Source organism: Plecotus auritus (genome assembly GCF_963455305.1).
Source record: "Plecotus auritus genome assembly, chromosome: 6".
NCBI classification, from domain to species: domain Eukaryota; kingdom Metazoa; phylum Chordata; class Mammalia; order Chiroptera; family Vespertilionidae; genus Plecotus; species Plecotus auritus.
The window spans coordinates 171,677,264-171,693,138 of record NC_137773.1 but is presented as its reverse complement, the minus strand read 5'-3'; the positions used below and the strand labels follow the sequence as shown (position 1 = coordinate 171,693,138).

The 15,875-nt window shown below is 48.8% G+C and overlaps 1 protein-coding gene across 1 annotated transcript in view; it reads left to right on the top strand.

The window, feature by feature from the left end:
* Window positions 1-2,395: 2,395 nt before the first annotated feature.
* The window catches only part of MYRIP (myosin VIIA and Rab interacting protein), a 169,588-nt gene continuing 156,108 nt past the window's right edge, over window positions 2,396-15,875 (top strand). The window contains exon 1 of the mRNA XM_080673115.1: window positions 2,396-2,730. The gene's annotated coding sequence lies outside the window, so the exon portion shown is untranslated. The remainder of the gene's footprint in view (window positions 2,731-15,875) is intronic.

Sequence of the window (15,875 nt, the reverse complement as noted above, 5' to 3'; positions counted from 1 at the left end):
AATAGGGAAGTGGGGCTCTTTCCCATTCATAATGTAGTCTGGATTTCCATCTGTACTTTCTTTCTGTATTATTTATGACCTTGCCCAAATCACTGAACTATTCTGTATTTGTCTTTCTTTTAAAATGTTTATAACTTAGGCAAAATGTTAGGACCTTGTAAAGAGGTGAATTTATATATTAGGTCAGTTTTACAAACACCTGCATGATGTCAACCTTTGAACCCAGCCCTCATTCTTGTCATGATGCAGACACTGTTGGGCCACACGTGGAGAGTAATCCTTTCACATTCTACATTCAAACGTTTACCCTGATGGCCTGGAATCCAGCCGCAGAAGCACAGGTCTTCCCAATGTCTGCAATGAATACAGATGTTTACCCGTGACTTACTGCAGACCAGCAGGAGGCACCCGTAGGAGAGCATTCATGAACTACCCGCAAACATTTGTGCAGATTTATTCCCACTGCTGAGTTCACCTCATGAGCCTTGTTCACCCACAAACAATCAGAATACCCAAGTCCTAGACGGCTCAAGGGGTAGAGCATGACTGAAGCAAGGTAAATGAGTTTTTCTGGGCAGTTTAATATGCACTCTGGGAAAGAGAAAACTCACCTAAATCTTGGATCCTGACCACTGAAGAGAAGACAGACCTGGAGCTGCGAGGTGTCATCATTTGAAGTAAATCAGCTTAACAATGAAGTCGCTAGAATAGAGGACAGCAGAGAAGAGAGGAGGAGGAGGAGGAGGAGGAGGAGGAGGGAGAGAGAAGACGAAGGGAGCAAGCAGGTGGCAGTAGGGAGATGGAGATTCTAGTTATACTTGGGATCTCACTTGAACCCCTGATCCACATGTGCCTGAAATTAGACCTAGCATTTTGAATAACAAAAGGTAAAAATAAGGACACTAGACAAATCCATGTTCTCCTTTCTCTAGGAGACTACACAGAACATAATATAGCAATGGTTGCCTCCAGGGAGAGGAATTGAGAGACTGGGAGACAAGGATGGGAACTGTGTACCCACTTACATGTTTTAAATTTCGCACCACGCAAATGCGAATCAAGCATAGATAAATAAAATTAAATAATATAGAAACAAAATAGAAACTTTCTTCCACTTTAACCCGTTTGTAGATAATAAAATCCCTGTAAGAGAGGAAACCAGATCTTTAGAGAAATCAACTTCTTTACCTTCCAAGTTCCCTTCTTAGAGGTTGTTTTTTGTTTGTTTGTTTCTGTTGTGAACAGATCAACAAACTGGCAAGCCATCCATTTCTGTGGCGCAAATTTACACAGAGAACAGCCTCAACCCACCGTTCTGTTGAGGATTCCAGGGTTTTAGGAATCAACAATGTGGCTCCACAAACGTTTTATTCTGATGGAGTGACGCCCATCCTGCAGTTAAAACTGACAATGTGTTTTCAGAGCCCAGAGGTTGGCACTGAGGCAGTCCGTCTTAGGAAGATTCCAGGCCTTGTGCGTGATGGATGCAAACGCGCCATCAAGTCCTGGCCTGGAGCGGAACCTTCCAACTCCCAGCGGCTCTTCCAAGGACCTGGAGCTCCCCTCCGTCCAGGGCCCGGGCGCGTCCCTCATCCGCAGCAATCTTGGGGCGCCCTTCTGCCAACACGGGCTCACTAACCGGCGGTGCGACAGCGATGGGACTTCGGGGAATTTGGGCGCGCCGTGGCCCGGGACAGCTCTCCAAGCCCAGAGCGAACCCAGTCCGCGTGTGGAACGAATGAGCGTCGCTGGCACAGTCAATTCGAGAGAATGAAAGGAGTCCAGCCCGGGGGATGGGTCAGCACGGTGACTAAATACCCAGTACAGACTGTGGAGTGAGCGACTCCAGTTGTCTCTGGAGAAAGGCCACGCCGCGTCTGGTGAAGCGCGGGCTGGAGGGCGCCCACACTCTGGCCCGCGAGCGGCGGCCTTGGGAGAGCCAGGCCAGCCCCGGATCCGGTGACCCGTCACTCCGCGGTCAGGCCGGGCCGGATCCGGGAGCTCAGGGGCAGGGGACGGGAAAAAACCTTACTTCAAAGCTGGGAATGACCTGAGGTCTCGCTTGGGGGATCCCGGGCCAAGGCCGCGACACCGCACTGCGCCGCCAAGGAGCGCCCAGGAGGGGTCGCGGACCCCCAGCCCGGGCGCGCGCAGCCCCAGCCCCAGCCCCAGCCCCAGCCCCAGCCCCAGCCCCAGCCCCAGCCCCAGCCCCAGCCCCGCCTCCTCCCTAGGCGCCCCGCCCTCCCCGCGCGTGCGGCCGGCTCTCCGGAGGAGCTCGGAGGTACCCGCGGGCTGGCAACCCCTGCCCCGGCGCAACGTCCTCGCGCCCCGCCCCTCCCGCCTCGCGCCCCGCACGCGCTCCGCCCCGCCCCCCGCACGCGCTCCCGCCCCGGGCGCCTCTGATTGGCCCGCAGCTGGGCCAGCGGGTGTCCGCGGCGGCGGCTGCAGCCAAGCGGGCCCTGGATGCCTGCGGCGCGGGCGCCTCCCTCGCAGCCGCGGCCCCGCGCTCCCGCCTCCAGGCTGCTCCCGGATTCCCGCTGCGGCTGCGGTTCTGGCGGCCGAGCCCCGCGGCGTTGCAGCTCAGGTCTGCGCGCCGACCCACCGCGCCCCTGCCTCGCAGCTCGCAGCCTCCTACTCCGCGCTGCGGCAGGTGCCCCGAGGCGCGGTGGCCTGAGCCTGGCCGCCACCGATGACCCGGGTCACGGACCTGCTCCAGCCTGGCTACCTTGCGTGAGTACCGGGCCCCCCCTCCGCTCCCCTCCCGCGGCTTTGCGCCATTGCCCCTCTTAGGTTGCGGCAACTTCGGGGGTGGGTGTGTGGCACACCGCGTGCGGGTCCCGACCCAGGGTCCCCGACAGGCCAGTCCGCCTCTGCGGAGGGGCTTAGGCGGGGGCATTGAACTTGCTAGGGCGTCGTTGCAGAGTGGGGACCTCGCCTCTCTCCCGCTGCCGGGGCTGGAGCTCGCCTCTGCGTTTCCCCGGCGGTTTTCTATCTCCACCCGCCACGTAGCTCTCGGGCTGCGGTTCACCGCGCACCTACTACGCTGCGGGCGCGCCGGCGGGGCGCCTTAAACCGTCGGGTAAGCGTCCGAATCAGCCCCACGCAGCTGACTCGACTCTTCCGGACTCTTAATTTCAGTAAAATGGGATCATCAGGGACTCGGTCAAGGTCACGGCTGGTGCACGGAGTAGGAATCTGACTCGATTGCCTCTGGTCGGGTCCCCGGGCTGCCTGGAGAGGGGCGCGCTGTTGCAGGGAAGAAGGTGGAGGGGGCGGGGGGGTCACCTCAGCTTCATCCCAGTCTCTTCCTCATACTCCCTTCCCCCAACTCCGCCTTATTTGGAGAGGTCAGGAGCTGATCCCAAGGCACCCCGCGGGGGACCTTCGGGATGAGAGTGTAGAAGCCATTGGGCGGTGGGAACCCCCGGACCTGCGGCATTTGCAGCACCCTCTCGGTTACCGGTCGATTTGCTTACGTCTCTGCGGGGTTAGGAGGATTTGCTAGGTGCCTGCTCCGTCTCCTGCCAAATGAGCCCTCTGCCCTGGAGTATCCAAGGGACCCGAACTGCACACACCAGTGTGGGCCCAGTGACTTCCTAAGAAAAGCTACTGGCCCCCATCAGCTTTTAGAAAATGCCTTGAGTTTAGGTTCATTTCTGCTCCCTCTCCCCACCCTTGATCTGGATGTTTCGCCTTTTCACAGGGGATGGTGGAGTCCCGTCTCCCGATGTGTAAATGTTGTCTGTCAGGTGTGAATCTTTTACTCCAGATCCTTTGGGGCAGCTCCTGTGGGGCTGTGAGTGGTTCTCAGAACTTTGGGCAGGAGAGAGGGTTGCCTCTCCTCTTCTGAGGTTATCACCCCGTTTCTCCAACTCAGACTGCCTTGCCCCAACTCATTGATGAGATGACTACTTCGTTTTGTGAAGTTTGACAAACACCTTTGAGCCTCAACTTTTTAATCTGTGAAATGGAACGATTCCTGCCTTTTAGCCTCCCCAAGGCAGTTGGAGGGTCAGGGGACATGATAGATGTAAAAGTGGGAGGAAGATGGTCCAGGAGGAACTATGGGCGGAAATGGAGGCAATTGAAAGAAATTTTTACAGCAGCCTCTGGGACCCGATTTACAGATCTGAAAAGTCCTTCTTTCCAGGGAAATTCTGTTTGGTAAGACTTTGAAAGGAGGACTTTCCATTTTCCTGTTACTCCTCTCCTGGCCGTGACAATTTAAACTAACAGTGGCATAGACTGAGCCCGGTCTCCTTTCTCCCTGCCCATAGGGACAGAGGAGCGTTCATCTGTGGCCTTGGCCTTTCCTTCAGTTGATTCACAGACTGAAATAAATACCTCATTGAGAACGGAGCATCTCCCCCCTCCTCCCCGTTTAGCCTTCCTGGTTATTACTCTGCTTACTCAGACTTCGGTCGCAAAGGCTAGTTAAGGACAGAAGGCTGGCCAGACCTGGGTGAATTTGTTTTAACATGAGGTCAACGGATTGTCACAAACACCTGTGGGACCAGCGACCAGATTAAGAGCTAGAATGTTTCCCAGTCTTCCCGTTACCCCTACAGGCACTATGACCCAAGGGTAACCACCACCCTGCTTAGTTTTGTCAGGCGAGTTTTATTTTTATGACTGTTATTTTTATTTTATCACAGTTTCAAAGCAAAAATGAAACTGCTGGATGATTTTCTACCTCCTTTTTACATGTGTACAGACCAAAGGTAGCTATACCTAAGCCAGTTCAGACTCTGAAATGAGTGTCCCTGCAACACCCTGGTCATTGGTCCTTGGGTGGTGCAACCAGCTGGGTCCCCGATATCGCAGTGCCGACGTTGATAAATGGAGGCTGGTTTATTCACAGAGTGCATTTGAAACATGAATATCTGAAAGAAGGTGATAATAAATATGAATGAGTAAAATATATGAATGAGTTCTCACTTGAAACATAAAAATGGAATTAATTTGCGTTCTTCAAAGTTGGAAATTGGTGAAAATCACAGAATTTCAAGGCTGTGATTTGGGAGCTGTTTGTGCTGTGGCCACATGGTGGCGCCACCTTGGCAGGAGACCTGAAATGCCCACCTTCCTTTCCCAAGCCCTCTGAAAGGAATCTCCAAAAGTGATTTCCAAACACGGTAGTTTTCCCAGTGTCTGGCAGGCAGGCCTCCCGGCTTGGGTGCCTGCTGAGCTCATGGATAGAACGCTACCGCAGCGTTTTAGGAGGGTGGTCTGTGGGTTGGGGCAGGTGGAGCTGAGACACCCTTGCCTTCTCTTTAGTGATACGGAGCTGCAGAATGTCCTTGGAACTTTAAGGAGGGTCAGCTGAGAAGTTGACTTAGGTGTAGTTAGGGTCCTTTTGCTGTCATTTCACCCCAGAACCCCCCAAAGGCATGAGAGAAGAAGGAGCTCTCTTTCCTGGAGCTGGTTGCTCTTTTCACGGAGCACTGTCCACCGTGAACTTGCAGAATAAATAGGGTTGTAGCCAAACTGCTGCTGGAAGAAATGCCCTCTGCCTTCCTCAGCATGGGGGCCACGTTGCTCGGGGAACCCTCAGCGGGGTGAGGATGCTGTACCCAGCTGTGGAAACCCAAGGGAACCCAGCCAGCGCCCTTCTACTGTGCATCACTTTCCATTTTACTGTCAGTGTGGCTCAGATGCTGTTTAGATGATTGTATTCATGGCATGGCTGCCATGCCTCTGTTTGGTTAGTGTTGGGTATTTGCCATTATGCTAGACACTGTATAAATATTAATTAAATCTGCACAGTAGGAGGAAGGTGGCTTTCCCATTTTATAGATGAAGTAACTGGGCCTTGAAAAGAAAGCACCCTGGCCTGGCCGGCGTGGCTCAGTGGTTGAGCATCAACCTATGAACCAGGAGGTCACGGTTCGATTCCCGGTCAGGACACATGCCTGGGTTGTGGGCTGGGGATCGAGAAGGCAGCCGAAGGTATGCAGAAGGCAGCCAATCAATGATTCTCTCTCATCATTGATGTTTCTATCTCTCTCTCCCTCTCCCTTCCTCTCTGAAATAAATGAAAATATATTTTAAAAAAGAAAGAAAATAAAGCATTCTTTCTAAGTGTATACTCTATGGAACCTAGAGCGAGAATTAAGGCTGTTCTCTCAGAATTGAGGCAATTCTCCCTAGCTGAATTGTAGGGAGAAAAAGGAGTCTTGCATATTTCTTTAGTCCTCCCTGGCACCTAGCATAGTACTTCACATTTAGTAGCTACTTAGACTAAGTATGAGGTTGCCATACAGAGAAAATTCTCTGCTGAGCAAGAGGGACATTCAGACACTGAAGGCTGAGAATTTGGGGTTGAGTCCACACAGCCTGTAACCTTGGGACTGTGTGTACGCCCAGCACGTGTAGTTTTCTTTTCTTTTTTTTTTTTAATATATTTTATTGATTTTTTACAGAGAGGAAGAGAGAGGGATAGAAAGTTAGAAACATCGATGAGAGACATCGATCAGCTGCCTCCTGCACGCCCCCTACTGGGGATGTGCCCGCAACCAAGGTACATGCCCTTGACCGGAATCGAACCTGGGACCCTTCAGTCCGCAGGCCGACGCTCTATCCACTGAGCCAAACCGGTTAGGGCTGTAGTTTTCTTTCATGTTTAAAGTTTTAGGTACATAGAGGCCTGTCATTTATTTTTGTGATTCGCTTTTTCTTTTCACCCAGTATCGTTTTTGACACGTGTCGATTACATATGTTGATAATTGTAGGTGTAATATTTCTTTGATATCCCAGAGTTTAAATAGCCTCCCACTGATGGACAAAACGATGCTTTTACCTTTTGCTATTATAAACAGGATTGTGGGGGGTATCCTTGATAAGATCTTGTAGAAACACACATGAGGGTGTCTAGGGTGTGTACCTCCAGAAGCTGGATATCTGGGTAGTAAGATACTGTTGCATCGACATCGGTCTGTTATTTCAAACCTGCTAGGTTTTGCAAATTGCCCTCTGAGTCCTATGCCACTTACCTCTCCCACTAGCTCTCTGCTGAGTTCCTTGGATCCCCACATCCCTGAGTGTGCCTGGCGTTAACCAGATGGTCTAATTTTGGTTAATTTGTTAATCAGAAATGCATTTCACTGCTCTTTTACCAAGTACTTTCCATTTCCCTTAGAGTTCTTAAAATATATATATCTGGGTTTTCAAGTTTTGTGTTCTATGCATTGCTCTTTTATACTAGGTAAGACTTTTCGATCTTTAAACTCATCTGAAATTTATATTTCTGTATAGTGTGAGGCAGGGATCTAATTGTTTTCCATATTGAAAACGATCCCGTTATTATTTAATGGATAGTTAACTATTTTTTATTTTGTTGTTGCTATTTCTGTTATATTTCTGGATCTGTTTCTTCACTCTGTTCTTTTTGTGATTCCTGAGCTAATACCATTTTCATTTAATTATTAAAGCTTTGTCGTAAATCTTCCCTTTTTAGCCTTTTTCTTCCAAATTGTCTTGGCTATTCTCGACCATCTAGGCTTCGACATGAATTTTAGGATCTAGCCTAAAATACCCTTCCCATGAAAAATACTGTTACCAAAGTTTGATAAAATATCAAGTAAAATTATTTTCTTTTTCTTCAAATATAGTGCTAATCAGACATTTTCACTTCGCATTCTTTACTGTGAATTTGGTCTCCATTTTACATGGACTCACTTTAAGTGACTCTTCTCTGGTACCAGATATCCTTGAATAATAAGGACCACATGAATATAATTTTTTAAAGCACAATTAAGATCTTTTTTATTAAAAAACATATGAGCAGCATTAATGTCAATAATTATTCTGTGTCATTATTTTTATCTTCCTAATAATGCATTTCGTTTATGTACCATAATTTAGTCAACAAAATCATTGTTTTTAAAAAAATTTTTTTTTATTGCTTTGAGAGAGGAAAGGAGAGGGAGAGAGAGATAGAACATCAATAATGAGAGAGAATCATTGATTGGCTGCCTCCTGCATGCCCCACACTGGAGATGGAGCCCGCACATGTGCCCTGACTGGGAATGGAACTGTGAACTTCTGGTTCATAGGTCAACACTCAACCACTGAGCCACATCAGCTGGGCAACAAAATCATCCTTTTACAACATTAAGCAGTTACTTTTTATTGTATCTCCATCTTTGTACTCATCTTTATTTTCTTAGGATGAATTACTTTGTCAAAATTTGTTTACTTTTAAAATATCTTTGATCCATACTGCGGAATAATCTTCCAGGAGAGTTTATACATTTACTTTGCTTTCGGTAGTGTGTGGATGTGCCAGGTCCCCATGCCTTGCCAACAATAAGTATAATCGTTCATCAACTTTGCCAGTTTCACAGGCCAAGGAAAAACCCCAGAATCTTGTTTTTCACTTTGCTTTGTTCCCCTAGTGAGGCAGAACATAGCTTCGTGTTTACTGCGGACTTCAGTACAGAGTTTTCCAATGTAGACTTTTCCATGAGGGCTGTTTCTTTCGCTTTCTGTACATCATCACTTGGTGGTTTTGCGAGAACTATCGGATTGTTTTAAACAGATTATGCTCAGATGTTAACTGTTAAATATCATTCCATCAAGTGAAAATACCATATTTTATTCATCTGGTCCTCCATGATGGACATTTGATGGCTTCTCTATTTTTTTTTAAGCTATTATGTTGATGTGTGCAGCAAACATCTTTGATCTACATTTAGACACTTGCAAAAGAAATTCTTGAGGACATATGCCCAGAAGTGGAATTGCAGGGTCATAGTTTATGAAAAGTTACAATTTGACCATTTGGTGCCCAGGATGGCTATATTCAAACTGCCAGCGCAGTGTATACATATAGTATCGCTACATTAAAGAAACAATAATACGGGAGAAGGAAGAATAAAGGTGTTAAAGTAAAAAGTGTATATGTATGTATGTTTGTATACATATAAAGATCCTAAAGTTCATTTAGAAGGCTCAGAGGTTTTGGACCTTTTCATTTCGAATCTTGCATCATATATGTCATTATATATAAGTATGTAAATCATAAACATCATATAAACATTTACTTCACTAAGGAGAATTGGTAAGGGCTTAAGAATAGAAGGTCAGCTATTTCATGATGCCTTCCATCAGGGTAGCCTGCAGGAGGAGGTGAGAACCATTGAGGACCAGCGAAGTCCCTCGACCCAGCTCTGTGCCACCCCATCTAGGGCATGGGCGGCACCCGTGGACAATTACCCCTTTTCATCGTATCTTCTTTTAAAATTTAGAAGAACTTGGTTGGGGTAACTCCGAAGAACTAATGGCCCATGAAACACCCTAATGTGAATGTGTTTATGTGACCATTTGCTAGTGACAGGAAGACCAGAGTAGCATGGAACCCCAGAAGGTTTTGGGGGGTGGGGGAAGGCTGAAAGATGGACTTGGTTGGGAGTCGGGCTCCTCACCCGCTTCAAACTCTCTCGGAGAATCAGTTCTGCATTTGTGTAAGGAGGGTAAAAAGAGCTACACAAAACTGCCTAAATGCTGTTTGAAAACCAGTTTTTGGTTTTGTATTCAACCATGTGTTATTTCCCCCCATTACCTTCCCTAGGTAATCCTATATAATAAAGGCTAATATGCAAATAGACCAAACGGCACAATGACCAGTTGCTATAACGCACACTGACCACCAGGGGGCAGACCGCTCAGCCAGAAGCTGGGCTCACGGCTGGCGAGAGCCTCTCCTGCCTCCGCAGCAGTGCTAAGGACCCCTCGGGGGATGTCTGCCTGCTGGTTTAGGGGAGTGAGAGGGTGCAGGCCAGGCTGAGGGACCCTACCCTCCCCCGCCCTGTGCACGAATGTCGTGCACCTGGCCTCTAGTTACGAGATAATTTTTTTGGTGTATGTTTAGATATCATTAAATGGGGGAGGGGGACACTCTATGGAAAGTTGTTTTGTGGCTTTTTGTGATTTACAGTGTAATGCCACTGGTGCTTTTTGTGATACGCGATCTGCAGCTGGGATACCCAATCCATTCTGTGGGCTGCACATAATTTCACTGAGCAGACACTTGGGAAGAAGCGTAACTTCCTCCAAGCGTGCAGGGCCATTTTCTAGGTGTGGAAGCCCAGATGTCCCTAGAGAAAAGGAAATAACCCAGGCCTCTTCACATTATGCTTTTTTTTTTTTTTTTTTTCTGAAAATACTCCAACCTACATAAGCGGTTCCTCCAACCCCGACCCCTTCCCTGACCTCTTGAAAACCGGTCTCAAGCACCATGTCACTTTCTCTGTGTAGCTCCGGCCTCAGAAAATACGGCAGGGGCTGTCTTTGTGTTTGTGTCATAGAAATGTGGTTTTGTTCCTTTTGAAAAGCAATTTATTGATCATTCGGGACTTTGATTTACTAGAATGACATGGATCCAGAGGACTCGAGATTGGTCTCTTTCTTGTATGGCTAATTAGAAGAATAATTGAAAACGCTGTCTTAATCGAATCCTTGTTTAAAGTCTCTTAGAAATCCGCCAGTCCATTTTCCAGCTCCTCCATCCAGTGAATGCCAGGTGCCTCTCCCAGGACTGCGGATCTTGCCGCCTGGTGCCTTCGTGCCTGAGATCCCCCCACGGCCCATTCCGTGAATCCCAGCTCTGCATCCTTCCTTCCACCCAAATCCAAGCTCTCAGGTGCCTGATGCTTGCTCTTCCCACTCCCACCAGCTTCACTTTCTGCCTCAGTTACCCTGCCCTCAGGCTGCTGCTGATGGTGGATGGCGATGTCATGCTGAATTTGTCCCTTCTCTTCTGTACGTAATCCAAAAACAACGAGGAGAATGAGAAACAAAACACCAAACACACCTTTTTTTTTTTTTTTTTTTTTTTTTGTAAGAGAACACTGATTGGGTAAATTACAGAGATATAAAGAGGAATTCCTAGAAGAAAGGGGTTTGGGAAACAAGTTCTGGAGGTAAGGGAGCAGGGAAGCTATGGTAACGTGCCCCGGGGGAAGCAGGTGGGGAAGGGGAAAGGCGCAGGAAGGAGAGCACGCTGGGTCCCCCATCCTGAGGGTTTTAAGGGCAGAGATTTTAGGGGGGCGAGGGGTCCCAGGGAAAGATCTTAATAGAATATTCAGCAGTTTTCCAGGTGTGTCTATTCAGGGCTGTGGTCTCCTCTGAGGGATTGGCCGGCACCAGGGCACAGGGTCATCATTCAATGCAGCTGGTCCTGAGGTCAGCAGGGGCTGGTTTTGTTGTTTATCTGGGCCTGGAGCTGAAATACAACCGAGGCCTAGATGTTCTCTCTAGGGAGGAAAGCTCAGGGGGTCCAAACCTCATGCCCAGCGATATGCTAGGGAAGGAAAAGTCACCCTGGGGGCGAGTCCACCCTACCATTGATTGCCTGTGGCTAGGCACCTGGGGCTTTCCGCCCCGGTAACGTCTGTACCTGGCTCGTTGTTCTCGCTGTGCTCATGGTTGTCTAACATCTTCAGCATTCCCCCCTCAATGGTTTTGGCTCTGAAATACTTCAGAGAAAAGGGGTGCGGGGTCTCTTCTGCAGCTGCATCCTGCTGAAAGGTGGCGCTGTTTTTCTTCAGAGCCAAGAGAATCTTACTCTGTTAGAGGGACATGAGGCCTGGGCACGGAAGGAGGTGGCGATGGTGTCTAAGGTGGTGTTCCCGGACTATGAGTAGGGATTGTAACCTGATGGAGACAAACCGTGTTATGATCTTAGTATTATTGGGGGGTAGTAGAGAAAAGGTCTGGGCATAAGGGATTTCTGACCGTTTGCAATTGGTCACTTGCAGAAAAGATCCAATTGAAGGATGGTGTTGTGATGAATGCTCCTGTTTAGAGGCCATGACTCCCTATCAAGGAACTTATATTGTGGCCAGACTGAATTACAATAGAATTAGGCTTTTCTTTTAATGTCTGCAGGTCAAATGGCACCCAGTTAGTCAAGATACAGCCCAAGGGATTCCCATCAGGTACAGTTTGTTGATTCCCCATCTGGAAGGAAGAAAAGGTTAGGAATTAGAGAGCCCAGCATCCTGGGGTCAATCCTGGGTCCCAGCGCTCGAGGACTAGCATCTGACGTCTCAGCCATCTAGCGGGGATAAGACAGGAGGGTACAATGCGGTCTCACCATAATCTCAGAGGAGGGGAAGTGAAACCTTACTGAGTGATGGGGGTCTCCACAGACCTGGGTGAGGTGGGATATGCCTGGGAATCTGGGAGCAGGCAAGTCTGCTCGACCAGGACAAAGGAGCAGGAAAGAAAAATAGAGCTAATGTGTCCAGGAGTAAAGGGGTTGTATAGATAGAAGGGTTTTTGCAAAAGTTAGAACAACAAGAATTAGGACAAATGGTCTGGTGGAAGGAAAAGAACATTTTAATTCTCGTAATTTTAAGTAAAAGGATCAGAGATAAATGAAACATTACTTTGGAGATTTGTAACCAAATATTTAAAACATTAGATTATAGTCTATTGAAACAATTCCCCTCCACCCCCCGCCCAATCACCCTCATTGTTATTAAGGAGCCTAATTAAGACCAATTTATTTACTGCATTAAGTCTAGTTTCAATTGGATGGTTTGCATGAACACAGTAAGAATAGAAATTAATTGTATGGGCTCTTTTAAAATCTGCTTTGCTGCCCAGCCAGCATAGCTCAGTGGTTGAGCATGGACCTATAAACCAGGAGGTCACAGTTCGATACCTTAAGAATTCTGTAATCTTATCTATAGAACTAGAGGCCCGTTGCACGACATTCGTGCAAGAATAGGCCCCGGGCTTCACTCCCAGCCGTCCGGGAGGCGGCAAGTCCCCACTCCCCGGCCACCCGGGAGCCGGCAAGTCCTCGCTTCTATCTGGAGCACCACTCCAGTAGCTCCCTCCGCCGCCCCCCTTCCCCTCATAGCAGGCTTCACACCGCTCTGCGCCTGCATATGCAAATTAACCTCCATCTTTGTTAGGTTAATTTGCATACTCACTCTGATTGGCTTGTGGGCGTAGCGGAGTGATGGTTAATTTGCATGTTTCTCTTTTATTAGGTAAGATTCTGTAGCACACCTTTCATTATCCTGGAAGTAGCTAACGTTAATTAACGTATGTGTTTCTGCACCTCCCACTGATGGGAGAGGTATTGCTGAGCCTGCCATGGATCAGGCTACCGTGAAAGATCATTAAACCTTTTCCCTCCTGCCATGGTACTGAACTGGAGATTCCTTTGTATTGCCCAGCACAGCTTCACTCTCCTCTTTTCTTTATTCAGTAAGATATTATCTAGGATCAGATCTCTAAAATGTTGTTGCTTATGTATCTTTGAATATAGCCACAGTTTGAAAGGCCTAGCTGAGTACAGTATCTTATTGTAAGCTATTCTATTTGAAACGATTTTCCTTTTGAAAATGTATACTCCAGTCTCGTTTAAACATTTATTTCAAGTTTCACTATATTGAGGCTTCAAAAAAAAAAAAAAAAGAAAGCAAAAGAAAAAGGAAGGAAGAAAGAAAGCTATTTATTGCACTTGGACCTTGGGTCATTGAAGAAACCACAGCATGAAAAAGGGTCAGATCAGAGAGGTGTTTTGAAAATCATCTGGTCCAGAGGTAGAAAACTGGTCATCTCATCAGGTGACATGGTACACTGATTCCATGAACATGAGTCCCTGGTGAACCCTTTTCCCATGAAATGAGTGCCTTGGTCAGTTACAACACAGTAGGGGAAACCATGACAGTGAATGAACTATTCTGTAAGTGCTGGATAAAGGTGCAGGCAGGAGCTTACAGGCACCAGGCAAATCTACATGTGTCTATTCCAGGGAGGAATCATCACCCCCTCCATGACAAAAGGGTCTCGTATAATCACTCAGCTCCCAGGTGCTGGCCTGGTTTCCTCCCCCCACATCCACTAGGCACCAGCTGTCCAGCGGAAATGGCATAGAAGAAGTCAGGCTCAAGCAGCACGGGCAGATGATGCACACTGCTCTGCCTCCTATGTCTGTTGCTTTGTCTCCTCCCTGTCAATCCACACCTATGTCCTCATAGGCAGTTCCTGATGATCAAACAACGTAAGGGGAAAAAAATCACAGGCCTGGTTTGTGGATGATTCTCTGAGATATCACTAATGCCAACCGGAAGTGGACAACTGTAGCATTACAGCCCCACTCAGGGCTGGCTGAAGGATGGTAATGAGGGGTAATCCTTCTGGTAGGCAGGATTCAAACGGTCCATTGAGTTCCATGTTGTCTGGACTTAGAGATGTTTGGAGGAATGGACCTTCATCAATTCATGGGCAGCAGCTAGAAGTATGGCAGGATGGGGAAGAACAGGATTGGGAGGTCAGTGACAAGGAGGTCTGGGAAAGAGGATTGCGGATGATGGACCGCTCAGAGGAGCACGGCTAATATGTGACTATCTATGTGGACGTTCTCAACAATCAGCTAAACAAGATGGCACCTGGGGTGTGGGTGGCGGGTCAGGCAGCCTCTTCCCCAGTGCTTACTCACTGACCTCTTGACCAGAATGGCCATGGCAGCAGGGCCCAACCACATGGCTGCGCATGGGTCCAGCCTCACAGACTTCCTCTCTGCAGGCCTACTCTATTACCACGGGGGGCAGGGAGCGGGGTGGCTATCTTCCCAATAGCAGAGACAGGGAGAAGGCAAAGAGGTCAGGAGTTTGTGGCCTCACTCTCTTCTTGGAGTAGGATATCCGGTGGTGTGAGTGTGTGCCTCGCGGTGCAGGGTAGAACATTCAGCAGAAGGGACGGGGACCTCAGGACATGGTGGGGAAGGCTGGTTTGGGGAGGAAGCTGCAGTCTTGTCTAGGAAACCTTGTGTAGCCACATCCACTGTGGCCCAGGAATGACTGCGGGGCACTGGTTGGGGGAGCTGCCTATCAAGCTGCGCCCCACAGCCTGTGCATGGAAGGCAGGGAGCTGGCGATCCCCATGTGTCCTGGTGAGAAAATGTTGGACAGCTACGTGGACAGCTGGAGCTGCTGAAACCTGGGGTCCAGGAGGGGAGGCCGACCGTGAATAAGGACCGTGGTGATGAGGGGTCTCAGTGGGGTCCCGGTCAGCAGCCAGGTGTGCCATTTATGACAAAAGATAAAGAAAGAGGATGGATATGGTCAACACCAGCCCAGCCCAGCGTAGTAGGGCTCCATGTATACCGGTCACGCTTGCATTCTTTGCCACGAGAGCAGGAAAGCCTGCCCCTGGTGCCAGATGCCATCTTGGGACAGAGGAGGGAGAGGGAAGGAGTGGCCACATTGGAGAGTTGAACTTTGAACTGCCTGAACATTTTCCAGGAGGAAGGAGTTTTAATCAGAGTCAATAGGTGGGGTTGAGTCCTTTTTCTCGGCTTTCTTCTCTTCTTAGAACTCTCACGTGAACCATATAGTGGCTCCCACTTACCTGCCTCTGTCCTTGCTCACCTCGCCATCTTCCCCACCGCTCCCTGAGTGGCCCCAGGAAAGCACAAATGCTGGGCCTCCAGTTGCTCACTTATTTAGGACCCTGCAGTGGCTCCCAGGCCCCTCAGGTGAAGGTCCAAGTTCTTGAACTCGGCTTCATAACCTCCCTCCACAACCCTGCAGCAGATGTACAGAGGGATAAGTACATCTCTGAGGGATGCCTCTGTCTGCAGTCTTCCATCAGCCTGGACACCTAGCCAATCCTGCCCCTCCTTAGGGCCCTGGCCCAGGCACCACCACCTCCTGGGAAGCTCCCCATCTCTCCTCGGCGCAGTGGCTCACAGCCCATTCCTCAGGTAGCCCTTACCACACTGCCTGACCGTCCTTTATTGCAAGCTGTCCCAGCCTCTACTCAGTGAAGGTATGCACGACTAGGAGAGGTTTGTGGACTGAAAACGCAGGCTCTGCAGCTGTTGTTTGCTTATACTGTCATTGTGGTGTCCA